The 6,521-nt window shown below is 37.8% G+C and overlaps 1 long non-coding RNA gene across 1 annotated transcript; it reads left to right on the plus strand.

Annotated features, from left to right (window-relative positions):
• The first annotated feature begins 2,544 nt into the window (after window positions 1–2,544).
• On the plus strand, window positions 2,545–5,825 carry LOC141656071 (uncharacterized). Its single transcript, XR_012548322.1, has 4 exons — window positions 2,545–2,707; window positions 2,807–2,874; window positions 4,088–4,174; window positions 5,607–5,825. It is a non-coding gene; the product is annotated as an uncharacterized LOC141656071 (long non-coding RNA).
• Window positions 5,826–6,521: the final 696 nt, after the last annotated feature.

Below are 6,521 nucleotides of genomic sequence, written 5' to 3' on the forward strand. Positions count from 1 at the left end.
GAGTAAAAAAAAAAATTTTTTTTTTTTTTTAAACTTTCTTCTCGATCGAGTGACTCGTCTTTCTGCAGCTTAAGGATTTCCTGCAAAGACGCAAATAAAACAGCCTGTAAAACTAACAAGCAAGCATACTGATAAAGTTTATGGTATAAAAACCATTTATTACAACTGAAATTAAATAAAAAGCAAAATAAAATCGCCGGGTTGCCTCCCGGGTAGCGCTAGCTTCAGACAGGTCCCAGCTCGACCTTCTTTTTCTTCGAGCCTCTATAATCAGCTACAATCAAAACAGCTCGAAGCGCGCAGCATTAGATCGTACATCTGCGCATGTGCTACAAAGAAGCATAAGTAGCACCAAAGTGGAATAATAGAGAAATAGGAAATGAAGGTATGTAAACATTTAAGTCTAACAAATTTCCTATGCGAGCTCCTAAATTTATCCACTAAATAAAGGAGCTCGGAAGCAATAGACGATAAATTAAGGTCCCGATTCGGATTAGCAATTTTGACATGACAAGTACGGTGAAAATTCGTCAAATTATACATCCACATGGGAGGGGGTATATCATTATAAGAATTAGCACGAGTCAAACGAGGTAGCATACTTTGAATATTAACAATAATAAAATTACCGCTAATTACCTCAAGTAGGTTGCTCTCAACATCGGAATCACTGACAGAGGAATTTATTACCTCATCCGTGCTAGGAGTTTATACCGACTCAGCTATCCTTCCGTCGCCCTCAGTGGAATTCGCCCCGTAAATCTCAAATTCAAGCGCATCCAACTCGTCTTTGAATAGGGGAGACTCACCGTATCCATTGTCATCGTCAAAATCGTCATCTAAATCAAACCCACATGACGAATCATAGCTCCCAATGGCCAACTCAGTCAATCGAGCAGAATAATCACTCGATCGACCAACTTCCTCCTGAATTCCACTCGATCGAGTGGAAATATCACTCGATCGAGCACTTTCTTCTGGAAAATCACTCGATCGACCAATATAAGTCACTCGATCGAGTGATTCCTCCCCGTCTGGGCTGAAATCTTCGCATAAACTCGAAATACGATAGGAATTCGTCATCCGAAATATAGAAATCATTCTCGGCATTGGGCAACACGGGTTCTTCATGGGAAAAACCGCTCTTAGTCAAGTACACCTCTTCTCGGTTGCCTACCATCGGACTCGATTGTTAATCGAGCTATTCCAGACTTGATTTCATCAACGTGCGCGAAAAATCGTCTATTATGTTCCTGCACTAAAGATTTCAGCTCCGCAATTTCCTTTTTCTGTATATCACGAGGATCTTGTTGCGGTGGCCATTGATAGGGTGGATGTGGCGGCACAACTACAAATTTTTGACTAACTTGACTACGCCGCTGAACGCGTAAACTTCGTCATTCTCTCGCCAAACAAAGAACTCGCATTATGCCCAAGAACCACATCTCCCGCAGAAATCACCCGTTTGTTCCATATAATAGGACATTGGTGATGGGTCAAAGGTACTCAAGCCTTCCCTTTGACGGTCTTTCACCTAGAACTGTCTAGGTAGTACCTGTAAGGCCTATCAAAACAGCACTAAACAAAAGATTAGAATGGCCTCAAGGGAAAGAATCCCCTGAGACTAAAAACAGATAAAATAAAACAAATAAACAAATAGCTGCCTCCCCGGCAACGGCGCCAAAATTTGATACGGTCGTTTCTGTACCAAAAATAAACCTAAAAACATCTAACAGAAGCTAGTAGCAAGTAGGGTCGATCTCCACAGGGAGGCGGTTTACTATCTACTTGTCTATTTTATCCGTCTAATGTCACAATGCTGGGGGTTTGATTGATTTGGACTAACTAAAACTACTGAAGCTAAAGGCAAGAGAAAGGGGATAAAGGAGATTGACAATAAGAGAAAGGAAATATGCTAGGAGTCGGTCCACCGTGGCAGCTATACTATCGTGTATACTGAGACGATTAAACTATTGATAAGAAGAACTATGGTCGTCACCTTTCGGTCCTTAAACCGCCCTAGAGCGTAAATAGCTTAGCTTTCGCCCTCACTACAATACCCTATTGTAATTAAGCAAGCCTTCCCTTCCAATCTTTCGATCCAGGTCGGGGTTAACTAGATTTATTGTAACACCCGCAAGATTCTCATTTTGACATTTATAATTTATTTAACCGATCAATTACCTTATTTTATATTTTTAAATTATTTAATTTAATTAATTCATTTTAAACATGAATTTTATGAAAAGAATATTTTAAAACGTGATTTGTATAAAAATACGTATTTTAGTCGAACGGTAATAATAGTGACAATAATAATAATAATTTCCGTCTTAACTTCCGTCTAGCTATAGACCATCACATTTCTATTTGTGGGACTAATCCTTTCTCGACCTATCGTATATCGACAACACACTCACCTACTCTCTTACACTCTACCCTTTTAAATAATTCTTATATTCTTATTATTAATATTATTAATATTAATATTAATATTATTATCATTATTAATTATTATTACTATCTACGTCCCCACCCCCCTTTTTCACTTCCCTTTCTTTGCCTTCACACGCAGCAAAGCAGCAACAACAATGGAACAATTCCATTTTCATCCCGACCCTAAAACCTCAGATCCCGCCTCCATTCTCAACCAAATTCGATAATTTTTGTACCATTCTCTTCCCCTTTCCTTCCTCCTCCTTTTAAGGTAAGAAAGTCTCCTTTTTGTAGTGGTTTCGTCTTTCGCCGTCTTATAGAAGTGTCGTCTTTTAACTTCTTTATTCCGTTTTCTTGCCCTTTTATGAAGGATTCGAAGACCCGGGGTGAGGCTCGTGCCTTGTGGACCATTTATTCGAAGAATAAGGGGCGTTTAAGGTAACACGATTCTACCGATCCTATTATAATTATTATTGTTCGGGGTTATATGATTATGTGTAATCTATACATGTATTAATTTAAATTGATTATCGATAATGAATGTGATATTATTTATATAGTAGTTATACTATTTTATTGTTAAGGTAATTAATTGGTGAGATAGGTCGAGAGAATTGTGTAAGGGGTTAATGGTTTAATTACCAAGATAGCAATAATTTGTGTGTGCTAAATAATATTGTTGATAAAGTCATTAGCAATGTCAGTCTGATGACTGGAAATCTATGCTTTTGAGTAGGTTCGTTGGTTCACTGATGGATACACGAAGTTTAAGGGCTAGCATTTTTTGTGTGAGATTTGCTTAGTGTACAGGAGGTGGAGGATGTAGATAAACATAACTTGTTGATAGTTGATGAATTAATTAAGTATTGAGTACGAGAAGATTGGGCCACTGGTTTAGCTAGCTTCAACTGTATTGTTATTTCGGATTATGGATTTTGGTATTGTCTTTCAGTTGTTGTTTCCTTTGACCATGAAAACTCAGTTCATGGGGGGCTGTTTCACGGGCTGCTGGGCAGCCGTGACAGGGGGTTCGTGGGGCTGTTTGTAGGCTGGTACGGGCTACTATTTAGTGGGTTTATTGCTAGTTGTTTGGTGACGGATGTGGGACTGTTCAATGGCTCCTTTTATTTACGGGTTGAGGTAGCTTTGGCGCTATTTGAGATTTCCTTGAAATATTTGAATGCCCGTCTCGTGTTTTTATAAAACGCAATTCGTCAATTTCGTTATTTAATTATATCTCCGACTCATGATTTATATAACGGATTTCGTTAAACCTCATTCATTTATATACTTTCTCACATGAAGTATAATTAGGGAATTCCGCTATTTAATTACTTCCCCTTCTCGAGCATGGTCTCGCCTCATTAGTTGCCCATGTTTAGATAAGTGGGCTTGTCATGTTTAAAATAATTGGGCTCACTTGAATTTAATAATTGGACATCACATAATTATTCTGTGGGACTCATTTGATTTAGTTTGTTGGGCTCATTTGATTTTAGTAAATGGGCTAGCTAAATTTAGTAATTTGGGCTAGTCACGGTTATAAATCGTTTTGACGCTAAATTAATTTAATTAAAATATAATTAATTTCCGTCTCATATTTTATATAACGATAATTCGTTAATATCGTCCTTTCACATAATTATTTTAGGTGACTCATATGTGGTTGAAGATGAAGAGTAATTTTGGGTTTTAGAAGCTTTCTCAAGTTTATTGCTTGTCTCTTTGCTAGCTTAAGGTAACTATTCCGAGTTACTCGACGAATTAATGTCACATTAGTAGTTGATGTTGTGTTTGTTGGTTGATAAGTGTTTAGGTGATTGATAATTATCACATGTTAGGATAGTTTATAAATTGAAATTGTAATTAATAGGCTCAAAATGAATTTTATAGTGATAAGTGTAATGTTTTGATGATTGTGCCGAAAACTGAGCTTTAGTCCCTTTGACTGATGCGATGTCAGTTAATTGAGTGATTGGTCACCCCGCAATTTAACCCGCACTGCCGCAGGTGGGGTTGCGGGTAAAAATTCGGTTGAATGAATTAGATAATCGGCCTTTTTCTTGTTTTAGGCCATTTATTATATCTTAGGTTCACATGTATAGTTGATTGTATTTAATAGTATCTTATATTGTAGAAATGGCCCTAGATTCCCCTAAAGCCTTTAATATGGTTAATATTGTTAGAATTGGTAATTAGTATTGAATACTTATTGAGGATACTGTTGAATTATCTGCTGAATAGACATTTATATAGCCTTTCACATGATAGAATGTTAGAATTTATGTTGGTAAGTAGGACTCTTTGCCCTCTTATGGTTAAGTGGGTGTCTTACTTGTCTTGTGTGGTGAGTCTTGTGTGGTGTGGGCTAAAGTATTCAAGCTGGGACTAGCTGGGACTAGGTCCTAGGTGAGTATTCCGGCCTTCATCATAGATAGGTCTTTATAGTCTTTGACGAGTATATGTTCACTGCTTGATAGCCTTTGTGTTCCTGACTAGTGGATTTATATCCAAGTTGGGGCATGACCTCAGGTACTAATTTTGATAGTATGGGGTCAGCTTAAGTACTAGCCAACCCTTCGGTGGTGTCCTTAGGGTACTCACTTCACTTTGTTTTAAAAAAAAGTTGTGGGTCTTGGGTGCGGTGGTGTGTATCCGCATGTCTAGGTCTGCGCAGATTTTAGGCTAGGGTTGTGTTGTCTCTTGGCCATGTTTTCTTAATAGTAACCGCTGAGCCAAGAAACCGGTTCGATTACCTTCCCTACCTCGTGGTATAGACTCGAGTTACAAAGTGACTATTGACGGGACTAAGAACTTATGCCTGTCTTTGATATATTGCCCTTTCTTGTTTGATGATTCTATGAATCATAGAAGGTGAGATGCAAGCCGGCTATGGTTGATAGAGTTTGGATTCCTGGATGTTATGTGATTCACATGATAGTGTAGTATGAGTCGGTCTAGTAATCACATGCTAGGACTATGTGTTGTTATATTGTTGTTCACATGATAAGCACGATTGTCTAGCATCTATATGCTAAGGCTATGTGTTATTCATATTCATATTCTTATGTTTACATGTTATATTAATTATGACATTTCGTGGCTGGGAGAACTCGGAGTTACTCCCCACTGACTGTGGCTTTCGTATTTGTATAAAATGCGAATGACAGGTAGGTGATGCATATATGGGGTACATGGACGAGCTAGCGAGCAAAGTAACCTTGGGACCTAGACTGGTTTTATTTCATTGTGACCCTTAAACCCTTTTTATGTCACATACATTTTAGGGACATATGTCTCCCTTTCTCATATTTGGTTTGTATAACTTTCTTTTCGCGACTTTAGCGATGTTTCATTCTTGAGATTTATTTTGGACCTTGCATGTTTGACACCTTCCCTTTTGGATATCTTTATAACAGGTTCAGGTTTTAAAAATTACAGGTTTTTACCCAATTGAACCTATTACAAACATATCCTGTCAGTTTTTCTGTAGAATTACGTGTTTACTTTTCCGCGATAAGTGAGGGTGTCACATTTATTGGTCTCCTGCATGCATTCATTCGACCTGATAACAATTAAATTGCCTAATACAATTCTTATCGCAAGACTAATCTATTCAAGTCAATTAAAACATGCTACCACGGCTTCCCTAAACCTAACATACTAAGGAAATTAGCTACACATGGCTCGGGGTACTACACTAGCAATTGCTAATCTAATAACATAAGACATGGCAACTAAAAGGAGAAACAATAAAAGCAATAAAGGAACAAGGAAGAATTAAAGGGAAGAGAAATGTTACTGAAATAAATCCGGAAATAGGGAAGAACAAAAGTAACAGTGTTTAGGAAATAATTTGAGAGGAGCAGCCCCCTAATACTCACGTCCTAACTCCTATTTATAAGAAAATAGGAGTATAGTTAAACCTAATGACGGAAATTAAGTAAAAACCCAGCCCATAGCAAAATCCACTCGATCGAGTGATTTAAAACCACTCAATCGAGCAACTCAAGCTTAAACCACTCGATCGAGTGAAATAACCACTCGATCGAGTAACTCAATAGGTGCAACTAGTCGATCGAGTA

The sequence above is a fragment of the Silene latifolia genome, chromosome 5 (assembly GCF_048544455.1).
Source record: "Silene latifolia isolate original U9 population chromosome 5, ASM4854445v1, whole genome shotgun sequence".
Classification (NCBI taxonomy): Eukaryota; Viridiplantae; Streptophyta; class Magnoliopsida; order Caryophyllales; family Caryophyllaceae; genus Silene; species Silene latifolia.